Source organism: Oncorhynchus nerka, linkage group LG15, assembly GCF_034236695.1.
Source record: "Oncorhynchus nerka isolate Pitt River linkage group LG15, Oner_Uvic_2.0, whole genome shotgun sequence".
NCBI lineage: Eukaryota > Metazoa > Chordata > Actinopteri > Salmoniformes > Salmonidae > Oncorhynchus > Oncorhynchus nerka.
Genome location: NC_088410.1, coordinates 105,984,300 through 106,007,916, shown reverse-complemented (window position 1 = coordinate 106,007,916; position 23,617 = coordinate 105,984,300). Strand labels below are relative to the sequence as shown.

General features: G+C 43.2%; 1 pseudogene; it reads left to right on the top strand.

Annotated features, from left to right (window-relative positions):
- Window positions 1-1,492: 1,492 nt before the first annotated feature.
- Window positions 1,493-23,617, top strand: part of LOC115118616 (synapsin-2-like) — a 299,540-nt pseudogene continuing 277,415 nt past the window's right edge.

The following is a 23,617-nucleotide window of genomic DNA, read 5'->3' as shown; positions in this document are numbered from 1 at the left end:
TACTCTGCTGCCTGTGACTGGAACGAATTGCAAAAATCGCTGAAGTTGGAGACTTTTATCTCCCTCACCAGCGTCAATGCTGTGGAGTGCACCCATTCCGCTTCCCCCCCTTCGGCTTCCACGCATTAGAGATGGAAGTGGATTAACAGACTCAAAACTAGGAACCAGAAACAAACCCTAACCCTAAACCCTTAACCCCTAACCCTAACCCCTAACCCCAACCCTAACCACTAACCCCAACCCTAACCCCCCTAACCCCCAACCCTAACCCCAACCCTATAACCCTAACAAACAAAAACCTAACCCTATTCAGAATTTGTCCCCAACCTAACCATAACCCTACCCCCCTAACCCTAACTCCAATCCCAACCCTAACCCCTAACCGCTAAACCTAACTCCCCCATTCTGCAAGTGAAGTACAACCCTCCCCCCGGTCTCTGAATTAGCTTGAAGGTATCAGATCGACCTTGTGGATTCCTTAAAAAAAAACTAAACCTAACCCTAACCCCAACCCCCTAACCCCTAACCCTACCCCAAACTCTAACTCTTAACCTCTTTGGGCTAGGGGGCAGTACATTTACATTACATTTAAGTCATTTAGCAGACGCTCATCCAGAGCGACTTACAAATTGGTGCTTTCACCTTATGACATCCAGTGGAACAGCCACTTTACAATAGTAAAACAGTAACTGCCTGTTACTCAGGCCCAGAAGCTAGGATATGCATATAATTGGTAGAATTGGTAGAATTGGATAGAAAACACTAAAGATTCTAAAACTGTTCAAATAATGTCTGTAAGTATAACAGAACTGATATGGCAGGTGAAACCCCGAGGACAAACCATCCCCCAAAAAATAAAAGTCAGCCTACCACTGTTTCCAAAGGCTTTCATGTTTATTATGAGGCTAAAAGAAGAAGAGGGGGAGGAATAGGGAGTGAGACAGAGAGGGAAGCCGTCACAGCAGAGTAGAGTGGAGTCTGTGCGTAAGTAACACTGCACCTCCCTCTCTATACACATTCACATTGACTGGAAACCCTTTCAGAAGCTACACTACTATACACTAAGCCTCCCTCCCTGTAACCCTAACACTTCAGAGGCTGCAGTACACAGAGCTGCGTCACATAACTATGATGAGGGAGAGGGGGAGGGGGACAGCAAACCAGAATACATATTACAGAGAGGAATAGAGATAGAGAAGAGAGAGAGAGAGAAGGGGGGTAAGGAGAGAGATTGAGAGAGAAGGAGAATTGAAACTAATTGAGAAAGGGGGGGAGGGGGAAAGCCAACCACCATACATACTACAGAGAGGAAGAGAGATAGAGGGGGGAGAGAGATAGAATTGAATACAATTGAGAGAGGGGGAGGGGGACAACCAACCACCATATATACTACATAGAGGAGAGATAGAGCAGCAGAGAGAGAGAAAGGAGGAGAGATTGAGAGAGAGTGAGAGAGCGAGAGGTGGTGGAGGAGAAAGAGGTGGAGGAGAGAAATTGAGAAAGAGCGAGAGATATAGGTGGTGGAGGAGAGAGCGAGAGGTGCAGGAGAGGCAGAGAGGGAGAGAGAGGTGCAGGAGAGAGGTGGAGGAGAGGCAGAGAGAGCGAGAGAGAGCGAGAGAGAGAGACAGAGGCAGAGGAGAGAGCAGAGCTACAGAGAGAGAGAAGCAGAAAGAGGACGAGAGGCAGAGTGAAATCATCTCTTGCAGGCATTCAGGTTTCTGTCGCTGATGGGGACAGGCAGAGTAGCAGGATACCACCAGTACCTTATCGAGGGACAGCATCACCACATACACATCCTGCACACACAAAAACACACCACAACACTCCATAGGAGAAGCTGGTGAAGCTCGGAGGGGGAAACAAGCATCTCTTCTCTGTGGTGTGGAGAGCTAGAAGACTGGACTAGAGCCTCTGCTACACCACCACACCGTGCAGGAGCCTCATCCAGCTCTCCAGGATCCTCTAGCAGCAACAACCCTCATACATAGCTCTACTTCAATAGTACAGCTTTCTCCATCCGACCATCCGATAGCTCTCCACTCCACCTCTAAAGCTCTCTCCATCCGACTAGCTCTCTCTCTCAAATTTCTCTGTCAGCTCTCTCTCAACCGCTACCATGAATTTCCTGCGTCGCCGGTTGTCTGACAGCAGCTTTATAGCTAATCTTCCTAACGGCTACATGACAGACCTCCAGAGATCTGACCCTCCACCGCCTCCCCCCTCTACAGCCACCCCAGGAGTCCCAGCCACATCCCCAGGACAAGTTCCAGCACCAGCCCCCAACTCTGCCCCCCAGCTCCAGAGTGTGGACCCCAGCCTGCCCAGGCTGCCCCAGCCCCGGCCCCTTCTTCAGGCTCTGGGTTCTTCAGCTCCCTGACCTCCCTGAGTTCCATCACTAATGTGGTAAAACAAACAGCAGTGTCAGCTGGCTTGGTGGATCAGAACCCAGCACCCGGGCCTGGTCATGTCTCCATGAGATTTAAGATACTGCTGGTCATCGACGAGCAGCAGTACGTGTGGTGAGTGGACACCTGGACGGCATGACTCAACAAATCAGCTCATCCTGTTGGCTATATGAGAACAGTCAGGGTGGATTCCAATAGGGCAGTAGGAACCTGCACAGGGCTTAGGGCATAGGGATAACCGTATGGATCAGAATACACACTCAGATTGATGTTGGAGTTGGGTTTGTTGTCATAACTGTCTTAATGTAAGTTGCTCTGAATTAGAGTGTGCTAAATGTCTGAAATGGAAATGTAATGTCAGTTCTCATTGGTGAGCTGCAGGATCAGGTTGGATTGATTTAGGATTAGGTTGGACAACAGTGAAATATGACTGCACAAGATGCATCTGAGGTGTGTGAGCACTGAGCATTGACAATTATATTCTATTACATGCATACATCCTATTTACTTTTCCCTTTTCCCATATTGAAATCAGTGTATGAAGCTTGATAGTCAGATGGTTATACTATTTCAACACACAGCTACCACTCTATTCCCCGGGAATCAACAGCCCCCTGCTAGCTCTGGGCTAAGAGGGATGTTAAGGATAGAGACATGTTATGTTATAGAGAGGATAGTGACATGTTATAAAGAGGACAGAGAGATGTTCTGTTGTAAAGAGATGTTCTGTTATAAAGAGGATAGAGAGATGTTCTGTCATAAAGAGGACAGAGAGATGTTATGTTAAAGAGCATAGAGAGATGCTGTGTGATATAGAGCATAGAGAGATGCTGTGTGATAAAGAGGATAGAGACAAGTTATGTAATAAAGAGCATAGAGACCAGTTATGTAATAAAGAGCATAGAGATGCTATATTATAAAGAGGATAGAGAGATGCTATATTATAAAGAGCATAGAGATGCTATATTATAAAGAGTATAGTGAGATGCTATATTATAAAGAGCATAGAGAGATGCTATATTATAAAGAGCATAGAGATGCTATATTATAAAGAGGATAGAGAGATGCTATATTATAAAGAGCATAGAGAGATGCTATATTATAAAGAGCATAGAGATGATATATTATAAAGAGGATAGAGAGATGCTATATTATAAAGAGTATAGTGAGATGCTATATTATAAAGAGCATAGAGAGATGCTATATTATAAAGAGCATAGAGAGATGCTATATTATAAAGAGCATAGAGAGATGCTATATTATAAAGAGCATAGAGATGATATATTATAAAGAGTATAGTGAGATGCTATATTTTAAAGAGGATAGAGAGATGCTATATTATAAAGAGCATAGAGATGCTATATTATAAAGAGGATAGAGATGATATAATATAAAGAGGATAGAGAGATGTGTTATATTTTAAAGAGGATAGAGAGATGCTATATTATAAAGAGGATAGAGATGATATATTATAAAGAGCATAGAGAGATGCTATATTATAAAGAGCATAGAGATGCTATATTATAAAGAGCATAGAGATGCTATATTATAAAGAGCATAGAGATGCTATATTATAAAGAGCATAGAGATGCTATATTATAAAGAGCATAGAGAGATGCTATATTATAAAGAGCATAGAGAGATGCTATATTATAAAGAGCATAGAGATGCTATATTATAAAGAGCATAGAGAGATGCTATATTATAAAGAGGATAGAGAGATGTGTTATATTATAAAGAGTATAGTGAGATGCTATATTATAAAGAGCATAGAGAGATGCTATATTATAAAGAGCATAGAGATGATATATTATAAAGAGTATAGTGAGATGCTATATTATAAAGAGGATAGAGAGATGCTATATTATAAAGAGCATAGAGAGATACTATATTATAAAGAGGATAGAGATGCTATATTATAAAGAGTATAGAGAGATGCTATATTATAAAGAGCATAGAGATGCTATATTATAAAGAGCATAGAGAGATGCTATATTATAAAGAGTATAGAGAGATGCTATATTATAAAGAGCATAGAGAGATGCTATATTATAAAGAGCATAGAGAGATGCTATATTATAAAGAGTATAGTGAGATGCTATATTATAAAGAGGATAGAGAGATGCTATATTATAAAGAGCATAGAGAGATATCCTATTATACCGAGGTTGCATGGAGTGGTTGAAAAACAAGTTTTAATGACTCCAACCTAAGTGTATGTAAACTTCCAACTTCAACTGTATATGATATGGTCATTATTTGAACTACCTAGCCAGCTAATTTAGCATTAGCTAGATAGCTTACAAGCTAGATACGAATCAAAGCTTTGTTTAGAAAGTAGCTTTTAATTTTCTGGTTTGCTAGATTGACATATATTAAATACATTGTTAAACAAATAGGTTTATTGGTGTTTAAACACACCAGTTATGCCATTTTGCGTCACCAGGCTGCTGTCATGCAGCCTGTCCTTTTTGTGTTTATGATTTTTCATAACAACAAGTTTGATGTGGGACAACAATAGAATGTTAATGATGTCACTGCGACAACTGTCTACAGACATCTCAATGGACGTAGCATAAACTAGCCTCTAGTGTCTTTGGTTGTTTAGTACACTACTGTACTCACTCTGTTTAGCAAAGGCCTCCTGTGAATCCTTAAGAGGGTGTTAACGATACTGAATAATTGTAGACAAAGAAGAGTTCTCCACTAGGTGTACCAAATTATTCAAGGGACATTTTCTCAAAAGTAGAATTACAGGTTTATCAACTTTCAAAGCAGAATGACTTTCCAATTGTTCCTCAACTGCAGTAAATTACATACTATTTTCTAGCTCTGAGTCTCTACTTTTATCCAACGTAAAGAAAAGTACAAAAAAATACATAAGACCGAATCGAGCAGGTCGGTCACATATTGGAGCTTATTCATAGTGTTGAGGCATCCAGTGTGAAAAACTGCAACTTGTAGGGATTCGGAATCTTCAACCCTAATTGGAGGCCTCTATAACTTCTGTCAGCCTCCATATGTTGGCAACTGCGGAATCGATCTCTGGGTTGCCCCATGGCGTATTGCTCTGTACTGCCTTCAATAGTATGTTCAAAGACACGTGCAAAGAACCTGTAGTGTAGTGGGTCACCCTTAAACACTAAGAGCAACATTCACCAAGGTATTCTCAGGCCTTCCCATTGCATTCAGCTAGTCGTTCAATCATCATCTGATGTCACATTATATTACACAGTGGAACACAGTAATATGTCACATTATGTTACACAGTGGAACACAGTAATATGTCACATTATGTTACACAGTGGAACACAGTAATATGTCACATTATGTTACACAGTGGAACACAGTAATATGTCACATTATGTTACACAGTGGAACACAGTAATATGTCACATTATGTTACACCGTGAAACACAGTAATATGTCACATTATGTTACACAGTGGAACACAGTGATGTCACATTATGTTACACAGTGGAACACAGTGATGTCACATTATGTTACACCGTGAAACACAGTAATATGTCACATTATGTTACACCGTGAAACACAGTAATATGTCACATTATGTTACACCGTGAAACATTGATGTCACATTATGAAACCCAGAGATGTCACATTATGTTACACCGTGAAACACAGTAATATGTCACATTATGTTACACAGTGGAACACAGTAATATGTCACATTATGTTACACAGTGGAACACAGTAATATGTCACATTATGTTACACAGTGGAACACAGTAATATGTCACATTATGTTACACAGTGGAACACAGTAATATGTCACATTATGTTACACAGTGGAACACAGTAATATGTCACATTATGTTACACAGTGGAACACAGTAATATGTCACATTATGTTACACAGTGGAACACAGTAATATGTCACATTATGTTACACAGTGGAACACAGTGATGTCACATTATGTTACACCGTGAAACACAGTAATATGTCACATTATGTTACACCGTGAAACACAGTAATATGTCACATTATGTTACACCGTGAAACACAGTAATATGTCACATTATGTTACACAGTGGAACACAGTGATGTCACATTATGTTACACAGTGGAACACAGTGATGTCACATTATGTTACACCGTGAAACACAGTAATATGTCACATTATGTTACACAGTGGAACACAGTGATGTCACATTATGTTACACCGTGAAACACAGTGATGTCACATTATGTTACACCGTGAAACACAGTGATGTCACATTATGTTACACCGTGAAACACAGTGATGTCACATTATGTTACACCGTGAAACACAATGATGTCACATTATGTTACACCGTGAAACACAGTGATGTCACATTATGTTACACCGTGAAACACAGTGATGTCACATTATGTTACACCGTGAAACACAGTGATGTCACATTATGTTACACCGTGAAACACAGTGATGTCACATTATGTTACACCGTGAAACACAGTGATATGTGACATCATGTACCAGCTCTGTGTCCCTGTTGTTTTTTCAGATCCCTCTCAAATATAAAACCATCCCTGAGTTTCATATGAAATGACAGGAATCTATTTTAGGTATTAAAGAACGCTGATTAACCGGAGGACACAACACAATTTGGCTCTGAGCTGCAAGACCTGCTGGGTAAATAATCACATTTCCTCCTGCTAGTGAGACAAAGCGGAGAGAGAGTACTCAGTGCTCTGTTCTACTTTGCTCTGTAATGACATTGACTCTCAGTACACACACACACACACACACACACTGAACAGACGCTGATGGGAAGTGAAAAGAGGCCGTGGGGTTCCACACTCTGTTCTGTTGCCCGGGAAACGGCTGCCTGACGCCCAGAGTAGTGACACGTGCTGCATCAGTCTGAGACAACGTCACATGACCTCCTCAGGGCTACTCTACTCCAGTCCACTGCGCCATGATGTTATCAGAGAGAGAAAAAGGGTGAGGGAGAGAGAGAGACAGAGAGGTGGAGGGAGGGAGGGAGGGAGGGAGGGAGAAAGAGGGAGGGAGGGAGAAAGAGGGAGGGAGGGAGGGAGGGAGGGAGGGAGGGAGGGGGAGCGACACATTTGCTATAGAAATATTAGCATGCGTCATTCGAGTATGAAATGGTTTTTGGAGTTCCCACTGTTATGTTTCCATCTGCACCGCCATCTTTTTGGATGAATGTGTAAAACGTAATGCACAACAGAATGTCAACTGCAATATTCAATGTTCCTCTCCACATCATGCTTTGGAGAAAACACATGTTATCGTCATTCTATGGTGAATAGTTCATAAATCAACATAACATTTCCATGCTTGGTATCAGGCAGAGAAGCCTCTACATGCAACAATTTCAAAGATTGTACTGTGTTACAGTTCATGGGTAGGCATTTTTAAAATTTGATTTAACCAGACAAGTCAGTTAAGAACAAATTCTTATTTTCAATGACAGCCTAGGAACAGTTGGCTAGCTGCCTGTTCAGGGGCAGAACGACAGATTTGTACCTTGTCAGCTCGGGGATTTGAACATGAAACCTTTCGGGTTATTAGTCCAACTCTCTAACCACTAGGCTACCCTGGTGCCCCACATAAGCTACAGACAGTGTTATGAAACGTAATGTCAGGTCATCTTTTTTATTGTATATAACTGTCTTAATGTTGCTGGACCCCAGTAAAAGTAGCTGCTGCTGCCTTAGCAGAAGTTGACAGCAGAAATGTGTGAAGGTGAGAACAGAACTGTGTGAAAAGGTGAGAACAGAACTGTGTGAAGGTGACAGCAGATCTGTGAGAAGGTGACAGCAGATCTGTGAGAAGGTGGCAGCAGATCTGTGTGAAGGTCTGAAGTATACAGCAGAATTGTGTGCAAATGACAGCAGAACTGTGTGAAGGTCTGAAGTATACAGCAGAATTGTGTGAAAATGACAGCAGATCTGTGAGAAGGTGACAGCAGAACTGTGTGAAGGTGACAGCAGAAGTCTGTGAAGACGTAAACAGAACTGTGAAGATATGAAAGTAAAAACAGAACTGTGTAAAGGGGTGAAAGTTACAGCAGACCTGTGTGTGGGGGGGTGAAAGTTACAGCAGACCTGTGTGTGGGGGGTGAAAGTTACAGCAGACCTGTGTGTGGGGGGTGAAAGTTACAGCAGACCTGTGTGTGGGGGTGAAAGTTACAGCAGACCTGTGTGTGGGGGGTGAAAGTTACAGCAGACCTGTGTGTGGGGGGTGAAAGTTACAGCAGACCTGTGTGTGGGGGGGTGAAAGTTACAGCAGACCTGTGTGTGGGGGGGTGAAAGTTACAGCAGACCTGTGTGTGGGGGGGTGAAAGTTACAGCAGACCTGTGTGTGGGGGGGTGAAAGTTACAGCAGACCTGTAGCAGACCAGCAGAATCCTTTTTCTTCTTCCACGACAGTGACGAGCCCGAGGATATACAGTTCCCTCGGGAACAGGCCCCGACCCCAGTAATCTGCATGAAGAGGAGGCGGAGAAGGAGGGGCCGGAGAGCGGGCTGCCTTCTGAGGAGTAGGAGGCGATCGAATAAATCCCCACTTCCCTCAATTCTGCTAGCAAACGTGCAATCTTTGGACAATGAAATCGACGACGTGGAAGATTAAACTACCAATGGGACATTTAAAACTAACATCTTCTGCTTCACAGACTGGAACATGTTCCGGGATTCTTCCAATGGCATTGAGGAGTATGTCACATCTATCATTGGCTTCATCAATAAGTGCATCGATGACGTCGTACCCACAGTGACCGTACGTACATACCCCAACCAGAAGCGATGGATAACAGGCAGCATCCGCACTGAGCTAAAGGCTAGAGCTGCCGCTTTCAAGGAGTGGGACTCTAACCCGGGAGCTTATAAGAAATCCTGCTATGCCCTCCGACGAACCATCAAACAGGCAAAGCGTCAATAAAGGACCAAAATCGAATCATACTACTACAACGGCTCTGACGCTCTTTGAATCTGGCAGGTCATGCAAACCATTACAGACTACAAAGGGACGCACAGCCGAGAGCTGCCCTATGACACGAGCCTACAAGACGAGCTAAACTACTTCTATGTACCAGCTCTACCGGAAGATTGTGTGATCATGCTCTCCGCAGCCGATGTGAGCAAGACCTTTAGACAGGTCAACATTCACAAAGCCGCAGGGATAGACAGATTACCAGGACATATACTGCGAGCATGCGCTGACCAACTGGCAAGTGTCTTCACTGACATGTTCAACCTCTCCGAGTCTGTAATACCAGCACGTTTTAAGCAGACCACCATAGTGCCTGTGCCCAAGAACACTAAGGTAACCTGCATAAATGACTTCCGACCCGTAGCACTCACATCTGTAGCCATGAAGTGCTTTGAAAAGCTGGTCATGGCTCACAACACCATGATCCCAGAAACCCTAGACCCACTCAAATTTGCATACCACCACAACAGATCCACAGATGATGCAATCTCTATTGCACTCAACACTGCCCTTTCCCACCTGGACAAAAGGAACACCTATGTGAGAATGCTATTCATTGACTACAGGTCAGCGTTCAACACCAAATCAAATCAAATGTATTTATATAGCCCTTCATACATAAGCTGATATCTCAAAGTGCTGTACAGAAACCCAGCCTAAAACCCCAAACAGCAAGCAATGCAGGTGTAGAAGCATGGTGACTTGGAAAAACTCCCTAGAAAGGCCAAAACCTAGGAAGAAACCTAGAGAGGAACCAGGCTATGTGGGGTGGCCAGTCCTCTTCTGGCTGTGCCGGGTGGAGATTATAACAGAACATGGCCAAGATGTTCAAATGTTCATAAATTACCAGCATGGTCAAATAATAATAATCACAGGCAGAACAGTTGAAACTGGAGCAGCAGCATGGCCAGGTGGACTGGGGACAGCAAGGAGTCATCATGCCAGGTAGCCCTGAGGCATGGTCCTAGGGCTCAGGTTCTCCGAGAGAGAGAGAGAAAGAAAGAGAGAAAGAGATCATTAGAGAGAGCATACCTAAATTCACACAGGACACCGGATAGGACAGGAGAAGTACTCCACATATAACAAACTGACCCTAGCCCCGGACACATGAACTACTGCAGCATAAATACTGGAGGCTGAGACAGGAGGGGTCAGGAGACACTGTTGCCCCGTCCGATGACACCCCCGGACAGGGCCATACAGGAAGGATATAACCCCACCCACTTTGCCAAAGCACAGCCCCCACACCACTAGAGGGATATCTTCAACCACCAACTTACCATCCTGAGACAAGGCCGAGTATAGCCCACAAAGATCTCCGCCACGGCACAACCCAAGGGTCTTCTATCCTAGTTATAAACAAGTTATCATCCAGTAGGCTGATTAAATTTCCAATATCCTAGCTCATGTGGAAATTATGTATTTGCCAATTATGTGATGATCCGACCACATTCTGTCCCCTATCAACACTATCTTTTGTTGCCAGAGAGAATGACATAAGAAAGTAATCAAGATGACTAGCTTGATTAAGCCTCTGCCATATACAGTATATCTCACTAGGTCAGGTTATTTAAGCCTCCATATACCACTAATTCCAATATATCCATGACATTCAAAATTTCCTTAAGTGCCTGTGGGTGATAGTTTGTAGTGTGATTTCCTTTACGGTCCATAGAGGTATTTAAATCCATATTAAAATATCCCACCATAATAATAGAGTCTGGTGTTGCTTGTAGAGTTGATAAATGAGTTTCCTGTGAACAATAGATATTATATTCCTTCTCTTTTAGCCAGGTAAATACTGATCGACTTTTCTTATTATCTGCTAAGCCAGTATAATTATAACTGGCTATTCTTATTTCACCACTTACCATAATGAGACAAGATTCAATTCTGTTTATCAAAATATATGTTTGTAAACATACCATTAAAAAGTGACATGATGATTGAGTGTCTATATAGCTGTACCATGAATATTTGCGTTTCCCTAAGTAACCTCCAATTTTTCCCCACATTTTCACCTGCTAAAACTACTCCGCATCCCGAGCTGGGTTTTCATCCCAATCCCCGGCAGACCACCCCTGACCCATCCTTCGAAAAGAGCACACAGTGCCACTCACAGAACAGAAACAGATAACCGCCTAATGCATTTCCATCGCCCTCACCTCAATTTGTATTATATACTGTACATAGTTGAAGTCGGAATTTTACATACACCTTAGCCAAATACATTTAAACTAAGTTTCACAATTCCTGACATTTAATCTTAGTAAAAACTGCCTGTTTTAGGATCATCATTTTATTTTAAGAATGTGAAATGTCAGAATAGTAGTAGAGAGAACAATTTATTTGAGCTTTTATTTCTTTCATCACATTCCCAGAGGGTCAGATGCTCACATGCTACCGAACATTAAATGAGTGTACTGTCTTTAAAATTGGTTAACATGGGTCAAACATTTTGAGTAGCCTTCCACAAACTTCCCACAATAAGTTGGGTGAATTTTGGCCCATTCCTCCTGACAGAGCTGGTGTAACTGAGTTGGGTTTGTAGACCTCCTTGCTCGCACACGCTTTTTCAGTTCTGCCCACACATTTTCTATAGGATTGAGGTCAGGGCTTTGTGATGGCCACTCCAATACCTTGACTTTGTTGTCCTTAAGCCATTTTGCCACAACTTTGGAAGTATGCTTGGGGTCATTGTTCATTTGGAAGACCAATTTGTGACCAAGCTTTAACTTTCTGACTGATGTCTTGAGATGTTGCTTCAATATATCCACATAATTTCCTCCCTCATGGTGTAATCTCTTTTGTGAAGTGCACCAGTCCCTCCTGCAGCAAAGCACCTCCACAACATGATGCTGCCACCCCCGTGCTTCACGGTTGGGATGGTGTTTTTCGGCTAGCAAGCCTCCCCCTTTTTCCTACAAACATAACAATGGTCATTATGGCCAAACAGTTCTACTTTTGCTTCATCAGACCAGAGGGCATTTCTCCAAAAAGTACGATGTTTGTCCCCATGTGCAGTTGCAAACCGTAGTCTGGCTTTTTTTATGGAGGGTTTGAAGCAGTGGCTTCTTCCTTGCTGAGCGGCCTTTCAGGTTATGTCGATATAGGATTTGTTTTACTGTGGATACAGATACATTTGTACCTGTTTCTTCCAGCATCTTGACAAGGTCCTTTGCTGTTGTTCTGGGATTGATTTGCACTTTCCGCTCCAAAGTACGTTCATCTCTAGGAGACAGAAAGCGTCTCACTCCTGAGCGGTATGACGGCTGTATGGTCCCATGGTGTTTATACTTGCGTACTATTGGTTGTACAGATGAATGTGTTACTTCCAGCTGTTTATAAATTGCTCCCACAGATGAACCAGACTTCTACAGGTCTATAATATTTTCTAAAGTCTTGGCTGATTTCTTTTGATTTTCCCATGATGTCAAGCAAAGAGGCACTGAGTTTGAAGGTGGGCCTTGAAATACATCCACAGGTACACCTCCAATTGACTCAAATTATGTCAATTAGCCTATCAGAAGCTTCTAAAGCCATGACATAATTTTCTGGAATTTTCCAAGCTGTTTAAAGGCACAGTCAACTGAGAGTATGTTAACTTCTGACCCACTGGAATTGTGATACAGTGAAATAATCTGTCTGTAAACAATTGATTGGAAAATTACTTGTGACATGCACAAAGTAGATGTCCTAACCGACTTGCCAAAACTATAGTTTGTTAACAAGAAATGTGTAGAGTAGTTGAAAAATGAGTTTTAATCACTCCAACCTAAGTGTATGTAAACTTCCGACTTCAAGTGTGTGTGTATTATATATATATTTTTTAACCCTGTTTCTTATTTTCCATAATTAGCTATTCATATTTGTAGTAATGTCAGCAATTTATGCAAAGGATTTTTACCTCTCACCATTACCAAAATTACATTAAGGCAAGCAATTATTATATGAGCAAACACTTATTGTGAATCATCCTATATTGTCCCTAACATCTTTTACTCCCTCTCAACAGTTGTGGGACACACACAACCATTTTCCCCCACAACAACTATAGACTCAGATTCTCAACATTTGCACCAACTCAAGAAAGTTCTTTATTTACGAATGCATATACAGTTGCAGCTGTATGAGAAGGCATGCAAAACTGAGTAAAAAAAGGGCAGAAATGGGGAGATTTCCTTTTTTTTCCTTCACCTTTATTAACCAGGTAGGTAATGTGCAAATATGATATGCAAATATGTACATATTCTTATTCATTCTTTTACAATTGTGTGTATAAGGTAGTTGTTGTGAAATTGTTAGATTACTTGTTAGATATTACTGCATGGTCGGAACTAGAAGCACAAGCGTTTCGCTACACTCGCATTATTAACATCTGCTAACCATATGCATGTGACCAATAACATTTGATTTGATTTATTTAGAGATCCTGGGGTGCAAAAGAGCAAGAGGGTAAGTAATAATATGGGGATGAGGTAGTTGGGTGTGCTATTCACGGATTGGCAGTGTACAGGTACTGTGATCGGTAAGCTGCTCAGACAGGTGATGCTTAAAGTCAGAGAGGGAGATATAAGACTCCAGCTTCATAGATTTTTGCAATTCGTTACAGTCAGTGGTAGCAGAGAACTGGAAGGAAAGGCGGCCAAAGTAAGAATTGGCTTTGGGGATGGCCAGTGCAATATACCTGCTGAAGTGCGTGCTATGGGTGGGTGTTGCTGTGGTGACCAGTGAGCTGAGACAAGGCAGGGCTTTACCTAGCAAAGACTTATAGATGGCCTGGAGCCTGTGTGTTTGGCGACGTATATCTAGTGAGGGCCAGCAAACGAGAGCATACAGTTCACAATGGTGGGTAGTATATAGGGATTTGGTGATACGGATGGTATTGTGATAGACTACATCCAATTTGCTGAGTAGAGTGTTGGGGGCTATTTTGCAAATGACATCGTCGAAGTCAAGGATCGGTAGGATAGTCAGTTTTACGAGGGTATGTTTGGCAGCGTGAGTGAAGGAGGCTTTGTTGCAAAATAGGAAGACAATTTTAGATTTAATTTTGGATTGGAGATGCTTAATGTGAGTCTGGAAGGAGAGTTTACAGTCTAACCAGACACCTAGGTATTTGTACTTGTCCACATATTCTAGGTCAGAACCGTCCAGAGTAGTGATGCTAGTCAGGAGGGAGGTTGCAGGCAGCAATCGGTTGAAGAGCATGCACTTAGTTTTACTAGCATTTAAAAGCAGTTGGATGCCACGGAAGGAGTGTTGTATGTCGTTGAAGAACGTTTGGAGGTTTGTTAGCACAGTGTCCAAAGAGGGGCCAGAAGTATACCAAATGGTGTCGTCTGTGTAGAGGTGGATCAGAGAATCACCACCAGCATGAGCGACTTCATTGATATATTAACCATGGTCATATCTAGATGATGGTCAGATATACCCCCTTCCCCCTTCCCCTGAAACACCCATAACATGGTCCCCCGTATTGACCATATTCCCTGAAACACCCACAACACAGTCCCCCGTATTGACCATATTCCCTGAAACACCCACAACACAGTCCCCCGTATTGACCATATTCCCTGAAACCCCCACAACACAGTCCCCCGTATTGACCATATTCCCTGAAACACCCACAACACAGTCCCCCGTATTGACCATATTACCTGAAACACCCACAACACAGTCCCCCCGTATTGACCATATTCCCTGAAACACCCACAACACAGTCCCCCGTATTGACCATATTCCCTGAAACACCCACAACACAGTCCCCCGTATTGACCATATTACCTGAAACACCCACAACACAGTCCCCCGTAGTGACCATATTCCCTGAAACACCCACAACACAGTCCCCGTATTGACCATATTCCCTGAAACACCCACAACACAGTCCCCCGTATTGACCATATTCCCTGAAACACCCACAACACAGTCCCCCGTATTGACCATATTCCCTGAAACACCCAGAACACAGTCCCCCGTAGTGACCATATTCCCTGAAACACCCACAACACAGTCCCCCGTATTGACCATATTCCCTGAAACACCCACAACACAGTCCCCCGTATTGACCATATTCCCTGAAACACCCACAACACAGTCCCCCGTATTGACCATATTCCCTGAAACACCCACAACACAGTCCCCTGTATTGACCATATTCCCTGAAACACCCACAACACAGTCCCCCGTATTGACCATATTCCCTGAAACACCCACAACACAGTCCCCCGTAGTGACCATATTCCCTGAAACACCCACAACAGAAAAATCTAATCAAATTTTATTTGTCACATACACATGGTTAGCAGATGTTAATGCGAGTGTAGCGAAATGCTTGTGCTTCTAGTTCCGACAATGCAGTAATAACCAACAAGTAATCTAACTAACAATTCCAAAACTACTGTCTTATACACAGTGTAAGGGGATAAAGAATATGTACATAAGGATATATGAATGAGTGATGGTACAGGGCAGCATACAGTAGATGGTATCGAGTACAGTATATACATATGAGATGAGTATGTAGACAAAGTAAACAAAGTGGCATAGTTAAAGTGGCTAGTGATACATGTATTACATAAGGATGCAGTCGATGATATAGAGTACAGTATATACGTATGCATATGAGATGAATAATGTAGGGTAAGTAACATTATATAAGGTAGCATTGTTTAAAGTGGCTAGTGATATATTTACATAATTTCCCATCAATTCCCATTATTAAAGTGGCTGGAGTTGGGTCAGTGTCAATGTCAGTGTGTTGGCAGCAGCCACTCAATGTTAGTGGTGGCTGTTTAACAGTCTGATGGCCTTGAGATAGAAGCTGTTTTTCAGTCTCTCGGTCCCAGCTTTGATGCACCTGTACTGACCTCGCCTTCTGGATGATAGCGGGGTGAACAGGCAGTGGCTCGGGTGGTTGATGTCCTTGATGATCTTTATGGCCTTCCTGTAACATCGGGTGGTGTAGGTGTCCTGGAGGGCAGGTAGTTTGCCCCCGGTGATGCGTTGTGCAGACCTCACTACCCTCTGGAGAGCCTTACGGTTGAGGGCGGAGCAGTTGCCGTACCAGGCGGTGATACAGCCCGCCAGGATGCTCTCGATTGTGCATCTGTAGAAGTTTGTGAGTGCTTTTGGTGACAAGCCGAATTTCTTCAGCCTCCTGAGGTTGAAGAGGCGCTGCTGCGCCTTCTTCACGACGCTGTCTGTGTGAGTGGACCAATTCAGTTTGTCTGTGATGTGTATGCCGAGGAACTTAAAACTTGCTACCCTCTCCACTACTGTTCCATCGATGTGGATAGGGGGAAGTTCCCTCTGCTGTTTCCTGAAGTCCACAATCATCTCCTTAGTTTTGTTGACGTTGAGTGTGAGGTTATTTTCCTGACACCACACTCCGAGGGCCCTCACCTCCTCCCTGTAGGCCGTCTCGTTGTTGTTGGTAATCAAGCCTACCACTGTTGTGTCGTCCGCAAACTTGATGATTGAGTTGGAGGCGTGCGTGGCCACGCAGTCGTGGGTGAACAGGGAGTACAGGAGAGGGCTCAGAACGCACCCTTGTGGGGCCCCCGTGTTGAGGATCAGCGGGAGGAGATGTTGTTGCCTACCCTCACCACCTGGGGGCGGCCCGTCAGGAAGTCCAGTACCCAGTTGCACAGGGCGGGGTCGAGACCCAGGGTCTCGAGCTTGATGACGAGCTTGGAGGGTACTATGGTGTTGAATGCCGAGCTGTAGTCGATGAACAGCATTCTCACATAGGTATTCCTCTTGTCCAGGTGGGTTAGGGCAGTGGGCAGTGTGGTTGAGATTGCATCGTCTGTGGACCTATTTGGGCGGTAAGCAAATTGGAGTGGGTCTAGGGTGTCAGGTAGGGTTGTCACGTAGAGTAGGCCAGAAGGCTAAACTGGATAACCTAACCTCTATCAAAATAAAAAGATGGCGGAGCCGCAAAAGTTCTTCTGTGCAAAGGTGTTTATTTACAAGTGATTCCGGAACAAAAAACAACAGTACTGCCATCAACGTCTACCTTATGGGACAGCTTAAAAACAATGCTGCCCCATCCACAGCTCAATCCAAAATGCCTCTCTCATGACTGAACGAGAGGCTCCCTTTTGTAGGGCTAGCCCCTCCCCTCAGAACAATTAACCCTCATTAATTAATCAATTAACAATACAAACCTACATTTTCCATGAACTAAACATATTAAAGGATATACATTGCAACACGGTTTTAAACAATATCACAACATAACATTTACAACATTACATCACTACTGACAATATCTTTCAATATTCCCATATGCATTAATGAGCCATTTGGGACAGGCACTATAAAGCCAACCCAATTCCCTTAGCTCGGGTCCTTTTCCAGCATACCCGGAAGCTACAGAGATGGAGAGAGAGGAACAGAACAAACAAACAATGCGCTCATCCACAACATTGATAAGTATAATAATTATTGTATCTCTCAAATATGAACATTGACAAGTGTGAAATGCATGCACCAAGACAGAAGTTAACCTGTGTGTCGACCCACATTGTCAACCTATCTTATAATGGCGCAGGGAGGAGTGATGAATATGTGTGTGCGTTAAAGAACCAAATGCTGCCCGCGGCCAGTGACGGACTTCTACGTCACAAGGGTGGAGGTGATATGGTCCTTGACTAGTCTCTCAAAGCACTTCATGATGACGGAAGTGAGTGCTACGGGGCGGTAGTCGTTTAGCTCAGTTACCTTAGCTTTCTTGGGAACAGGAACAATGGTGGCCCTCTTGAAGCATGTGGGAACAGCAGACTGGTATAGGGATTGATTGAATATGTCCGTAAACACACCGGCCAGCTGGTCTGCGCATGCTCTGAGGGTGCGGCTGGGGATGCCGTCTGGGCCTGCAGCCTTGGGAGGGTTAACACGTTTAAATGTCTTACAGTCCCCCGTATTGACCATATTACCTGAAACACCCACAACACAGTCCCCCGTATTGACCATATTCCCTGAAACACCCACAACACAGTCCCCCGTATTGACCATATTCCCTGAAACACCCACAACACAGTCCCCCCGTATTGACCATATTACCTGAAACACCCACAACACAGTCCCCCTGTATTGACCATATTCCCTGAAACACCCACAACACAGTCCCCCGTATTGACCATATTCCCTGAAACACCCACAACACAGTCCCCCGTATTGACCATATTCCCTGAAACACCCACAACAGTCCCCCCGTAATGACCATATTCCCTGAAACACCCACAACACAGTCCCCCGTAGTGACCATATCCCCTGAAACACTCACAACACAGTCCCCCTGTATTGACCATATTCCCTGAAACACCCATAACATGGTCCCCCGTATTGACCATATCCCCTGAAACACCCATAACTAACCCTTAGTGACCATATTCCCAAGCATCTCTGTGCAGTCAGACCTTTGATTTTGTGCCTCCAGGGCCACAATAATATGCCCTCTCTCTGAATGTCCGAGTGTGACCCCCTCCCCATGGGTTACTGCAGCTAATGTTGCCAGCACTGCCACTGCCTCAGTGGAGGCACCCCACCGGAATCCCCACCGGCTAGGTACAAGGCCGCCAAGGTTCTCATTAGCAGTTTTGAGAATTTCCTTGTATATTATGCTCTCCCTTTAGGGGACTTTGGCTTTGCAGGACCAACTCTGCCAAGCAGGCTCAGAATCGTGAGGGGGCAGTGCTGCTGGTCTCTGACTGCATTTTGGCTGCATACAGACTGCTTACAGCAGGCCCATCAAACAGTTAGGGACTTCTCCTCAGTATCTGGGTCGTTCAGGTGGGTGTCTATGGTATAGGGTTGTGGACTGTTCCATCAATATAGGACCATAAATAAATAAATTAGATGTGTATATATATATATTTTTTTAAATGTAGTTCCCCATGATAGGACAATACATTAGATGTATAATTTATTTTAAAACACTGTTCCACCATGATAGGACAATACATTAGATGTATAATTTATTTTAAAACACTGTTCCACCACGATAGGACAATAAATAAATTAGATGTATAATTCATGATAAAAGGTATATCCCTCATATGCACAACACTGAAAGCTCTCTCACAACCCCTGCTCACAGAAATACATTGGTTCAACCATTTCCTTTCTCACTCAATGCCACACTTTCTCAAACACTCAATACATACACACAGAGTCTTCTGTTTTTATCTCAACCATGTTGAATTTGTGCCTTTGTGTTCCAATTAGTTATATTTGAAGATAGAAAAGCTATAATGTTTGTTGTATTATTACAATCCATAACAGGGCTAGGATTGTGCGTTTCATTATTTGCCTCCTCTATGACAACTTTATCATTTAAAAGAAAGCCATTGAGTAGTCTATGTCTCCCATAGTTTAGTCAAAAAAACAGTTGTTTTAAATGGCAGACTGAAGGGTGGGTGCAGCGGCAGGTGCCGCTTATCACACGAATGCTGTTATTTTATCTAAAACATCAGGTGTATGCCGACCCCAGCTAAGTAACTAATGCAAAGATTTAAAGCGCAATTATGGGTTTTATCTCCAGTACTTTGCCATGATTTTCAGTTATGTAGCTGCTCTACTGATAATCTCAGTGTGTCCTTGCTGGGATGACACAAATCTACTGCCGGAGAATACCAACACCAAACACATTGGTTCACCGTTCCACGGGAGCAGACAGTACACAGCATACCATAATGTTCTGAATAATGGCCAAGTCTACCTCGCTCCCTATTCTACTGAACCGCTTAGGCGTAACAAACACAAGTCCAACATTTATCGGAAACTGTTAAACTACCTGTTCACTACCCTCCTGCTCTCCGGGAAGTCGCTATATGTCACTATATGCGATCTCTGACTCTGCTTCTGGTACGCAAGCTGTTTTAATTAGTTCCCCGCCTCCAGTGCAGGCGGGAGGGATAGTTAATTGCACTACCAAACTGCCCCTAATCAAAACAAAACAAAACGGTTAACCAGCCGTCAAAAAACCCAGAAAATCTCACTTTTTTCAATGTGTCAACCCCTCTCCAGTCATCTGGGACCCACGAGGTAAGCCCAAGGGACTATTAGGGGGAGGCACTTGAACATTTGTAGTGTCGTTCCAAAAAGTGATCAAATTCAACATCTACTCACAGACTCCAACCTTGACTTCCTCTGCCTCTCAGAGACATGGCTCCATAAAAACTCTCCATCTGCTGCTTTGATTGTGATTAGCTACAATGTTTTCAGGAGAGACAGGATTGAAGGAAGAGGAGGGGGTGTGATGATTTACATTAAAGAACATATCCGATGTAAACAAATTGAGTGGTCATGTGATAATGAACTAGAATGTATTGGTCTGAATGTTACAGTGTCTCCCCAAATGTATTTTATCCTTAGTGGAATGTGTAGACCACGTTGTACCAAAAGTGTGTTTTTTGATCAGTTTAATAACATTGCTTAGGGAATGGGATTTTGGGAAAGAGATCATCTTAATGGGAGATTTTAATATTAATTATGAAGACAAGTCTTGTAGAAAATCCCTCAAACGGATCACTAATACCTTTGACCTTACACAGCTAGTTAAAGGGCCAACCAGGGTGACTTGTTGCTCTGGACCTAAGGAAGGCTTGTGATACTGTTAACCATGAGGTTCTCATCACAAAATTGTCCAAGTCCAACTTTTCCCCCTACGCCTTGAGATGGATGAATCCATACCTCAAAGGCAAAACTCAGTGTGTCAGAGTGAACAATGAGCTGTTGCCCACTCTTAGCTATGATGTGGGCGTGCCCCAAGGGTCAATACTGGGGCCCCTCCTGTTCAGCCTGTACATTAACCTCTTCAACCTATGGGGGCGCTATGTCATTATTGGATGAAAAAACGTGCCCGTTTTAAGCGCAATATTTTGTCACGAAAAGATGCTCGACTATGCATATAATTGGCAGCTTTGGAAAGAAAACACTCTGACGTTTTCAAAACTGCAAAGATATTATCTGTGAGTGCCCCAGAACTGATGCTACAGGCGAAACCAAGATGAAACCTCAAACAGGAAATGAGCTGAATTTTTGAGGCTCTGTTTTACTATCGTTTCCTTATATGGCTGTGAATGTGCCGTGAACGAGCTTATGCTCTCTGCCGTTCGTCCAAGATGTCTGCAGCATTGTGAGGTATTTGTAGGTATATCATTGGAAGATTGGCCATAAGAGACTACATTTGCCAGGTGTCCGCCCGGTGTCCTTTGTCTAAATTGGTGCGCAATTCTCAGTGGCACTCATTTTACCATGCGATACAGAGGGAGAAGCACACTTCCAGGAACGATACATCATTGAAGAGATATGTAGAAAAACACCTTGAGGATTGATTCTAAACGTTTGCCATGTTTCAGTCGATATTATGGAGTTATTTTGGAAAAAGTTCGGCGTTTTTATAACTGAATTTTCGTTTTTTTTTCGTAGCCAAACATGACGCAGAAAACGGACCGATTTCTCCTGCACAAATAATCTTTCAGGAAAACTGAACATTTGCTATCTAACTGAGAGTCTCCTCATTGAAAACATCCGAAGTTCTTCAAAGGTAAATGATTTATTGAATGTTTTTGCTGGTTTTTGTGAAAATGTTGCCTGGTGATGCTAATGCTAAATGCTAATGCTAACGCTAAATGCTAAATGCTAGTTTTGCTATGGTAGAGAAGCATATTTTTGAAAATCTGAGATGACAGCGTTGTTAACAAAAGGCTAAGCATGAGAGCTAGCATATTGATTTCATTTCATTTTCGATTTTCATGAATAGTTAACGTTGCGTTATGGTAATGGGCTTGAGGCTGTAGTCATGATCCCGGATCCGGGTTGGCTCGACGCAAGAAGTTAACCTTTTGTGACTAGGGGGCAGTATTTTCATTTTTGGAAAAATAACGTTCCCGTAGTAAACGGGATATTTTGTCAGGACAAGATGCTAGAATATGCATATAATTGACTTAGGATAGAAAACACTGTCTGTGAGTATAACAGAACTGATGTTGCAGGCGGAAAAAAAAATCCAATCCGGAAGTGCCTCATATTTTGACAGCGCTGCGTTCCAATGCGTCCCTATTGAGCAGTGAATGGGCTATCAACCAGATAACTTTTTCTCCGTATTCCCCAAGGTGTCTACAGCATTGTGACGTAGTTTTACGCATTTATGTTGAAGAATACCCGTAAGCGGCTACATTGCGCAACTGGTCACCTGATGGCTCCCAGAGTGATTCTCGCCTAAAATACAGAGGTAGCCATTATTCCAATCGGTCCTACTGAAAAACCAATTGTCCCGGTGGATATATTATCGAATAGATATTTGAAAAACACCTTGAGGATTGATTATAGTGCGTTTGGGTGGGACCTGAAGCGCTGTAAGGAGGACCTTTCTAACTACAGATTCAGGAAGTTGTCCTTTCTCTTGGATACCTGTAAGTACCAGATTCTCTCTCATGGATCTAGTTTGTATGTCAAGTAAGGCTTCTCTCAAAACGATGTTCTCCTTTTTAAGTTCATTAACTTCGGTTTCAATCTTATTGACCGCCCCTTTTAGCTTGTGTTTTTCTCCAATGTTGAGGCTTTTTCGCCACTCATCTCGAGGCTTGCCTTCAACTCTTTTATACCTTACTGACTAGTTCAAGTATACCCAGTTTGTCATTTATTGATTCGAACTTCTTATGGCTGGGGGCAGTATTGAGTAGCTTGGAGGAATAAGGTGCCCAGAGGTGCCCAGAGTAAACTGCCTGCTCCTCAGTTCCAGTTGCTAATATATTGTGGCAAAGAAGGGGGTCGAGTGATAAATGGCAGATATGTGAGAGCAGAACTAATAAACGGGCTCTGCCCGATCACTAAAATGGCCACCCCTGTCAGAACTACAGATCATAAAATGGCCGACCGCCAAAACTGCAAGTCCCAGAAGCAAGGGGAACCCTCAGAAGGTGGAGCCGACCCACAGATAAAGGGTCAAGAAAAACCACGTAGAGGGAGAGAGAGGGCTGGATGGATCTATGAACAATAGAGAAAGAGACAATAGAGATTGGCTGGATTTACCGTGTATGAGCTGGATTGTTTTGGATTTACCTGTTGGCGTTTGGACCTGGACCTACCGAGAACCCGGTTCGTGTACCGAACCCTGCTATCCTTGACCTTGCCTGCGGCCTGGGTGGACCAGGATGGAGAAACAAACACACAGGTACTGTCCTGTTCGAAATAACTCTCATTCTTGGGTGATTTGGTGACAGTTTACCACTTAAT